Raw genomic sequence first — 2560 nt, 5'->3', positions numbered from 1 at the left:
AACTTTCTCTTCTGCTGAGCACTAGTGTCTTCGGATGATGTTGTAAAACTCACTCGTGTGTATTCACCAATACTTATAAGGCTACGAATAATTTCTATAAATAAATGTCTATTTCATTTAGATTTCGCTTTTCTGATGTATAAATAGTTAGTTCCCACTTATTACTTTCGCAAAGTTTCAACTTTGTTTTCGCTTCTTACCCTGTACATTTAAGTAGGAGTTTCTATAGGCAAACATGGATTCTAGTTGGCACGTTTTATATCTGTCAGATGCTTATATAGTCTTGCTCCTGGTTCAAATGGGTGTGTAGCTAAGTGCAAAATGAGTTGAAATTCGTTCCCCGGAAGGTCAGCGGTTAGCTTACGGATTTACAATGCTAAAACCCCGGGTTCAATTCCCCGCAGTGGACAGAGCGCGAATAGTCTATTGTGTAGCACTCTGTTGAAAACAAACAAGAATTCATAAGGTATGACTGTCATAAAATGCGGGACACAATGACAGATACAGAAATTGCACCAACAGGTGGCGCATATTTTCGACTTCTTGTAAAAACAAGAAACGGCAACATTAGTGCAATTCTACTTCTAACTGAGAAGAAACGCTACAAAAGCATTGTAACGGAGGTACGCCACCTGTCGGCGTGTTGTTTTGTGTGAATGTCATGGTGGTCATATTCCCTGAACCAGATGCAAAATATTATAATCAGTTTGTACATGCAAGATCAAGCATTCTCCTATCTTTAACACTACTAACCGGTTTTGAAGTTTGTATCAATACACTAAATTGAGACATCTTCTAAAATTGGATCGTCTCTCGTAAAGTGTTTTTATTTTGTTTATTTAAATTGGACACGCTTCTACAAAGCAGTTGCATTCCAATAATTTTCTATAAATTGACGATAGCACAATAAGCCTTCAACTATTGAATACATGCTTTCTTTCATTTCTTTAAAAGTGCCAAAATAACTTCAAAAACCTAGAAAAAAAACTCTTATAGCAAGTCTACCTTTAATCATTTGAGTGTTTTATTTTGATAATAATATTTGCAAATGGTCTTCATTTAAGCTGGACTGCTTTCTGTAAGAGGGTTACAGAATAATGAAGTGGTATTTTCAGCATTATGGACGAGCGTGAACTGCTAATGTTATAGCTACATCGAACTAAAAATAATGATGCTACACGTTATAAGAGCAAGCAACTGCCTATACGTTTTTTTTGTGCCAACTAAATGTGTTTTATTTATATTTTTACAAGTTTCGTTAAGTGTAAAAATAACAACAATTGTTAGTTGATAAGCAATTGAAACAATTTTTTTTAAATTAGGTTGGAAATTAAGAACAAATATTTTCTTCCAATCACAGATTTTTTATTTTTTTTTTGTGAGTTGTAACAACCTGAATCTTTTCATATTTTCATTCTCAGCTTATTTATTTTCAGTTGAAAAGCAAATAAGACACACTTAAAGAAACGTGAAACTTTTAAATATTTCCAGGGAATCAGTTGAGGAAGCAAAGAAGAAATTCAACTTGTCTGATTCTATTTAGAAAATAATTGACATAGTTCTGAAAATATTGTAGTTAGTAAAGTTGTCCAGAACATTTGCTGGAATGAGATTTATTGAGATTGGATAAATAGAGCCAAGTAAGATTACGTAGCTATGGTCATTTAGGGCAGAATAAGTTAAGTAGGTCGGTTACATATGTATAATTGAGAACACTACTGAGAAAACTCAAGGACAACATAGAAATTCGAAATCTTGTAAACACCTAGTATGAATGACGTCACAACCTTTGACGAGACGGTGATATTAATCCTGTAGAGACTATAAGAAAGAATTTGAAACGCATACTTTGTGTCTGAAACATCGTGGCAACAGCTATAATATGCCAGGCGACATTGTCGAGATCTTCTAAATGTGTTAGTAGCATCCTTTGCTAGGAAATTGAGGTGTTTCAAAAATTCAAATCCAAGCTAAAACCTGTATTTAAAACTGAATATGCTTTGAGTTTATTTCTCACTTTTAAATTAATTTCGCACGTGTATTTCTTTACGTTATAGAAATTTTTTGCTTATCCCTAGCGCCGAACTAAAGTTTTATTGAAATGAAGTAAGGATCTTAACTATCAAAAACTTAATTTTTTTGGTCACTTATTACACACCCAGAAACCGTTTTCTGTCATTAAAGATTTTATATCACATTCAATTAAAATTTTACCAGCCGAGTTAATTCAAGCCGTGTTTGTGTAACCTATATATGTTTACATAATTTCAGACATTCGTCATACAGAGAAAATTGGTAGAGATTTTTATAATGTATTTTCATATTAATAAGCATGCTCACTGGAACGTTAACAGTGATATACAGTAATGATACGATTCATCGCTAAACGAATTTTTTAAGTAAGCTATTTTTTTTTATAGAAAATGTTCACGTATAAAATAAAAAAAGCAAATGTTTTATCTAATCAAATTTCGTATGTTTATTTAAAGTTGCCCAACGGACTATTTGCGCTGTATCGAACCCTGATTTCTAGTGTTATAAGCTCTCAAGCTTACCGCTG

This window comes from Limulus polyphemus, unplaced genomic scaffold, assembly GCF_000517525.1.
Source record: "Limulus polyphemus unplaced genomic scaffold, Limulus_polyphemus-2.1.2 Scaffold66, whole genome shotgun sequence".
NCBI lineage: Eukaryota > Metazoa > Arthropoda > Merostomata > Xiphosura > Limulidae > Limulus > Limulus polyphemus.
This window is presented reverse-complemented; position numbering follows the sequence as displayed.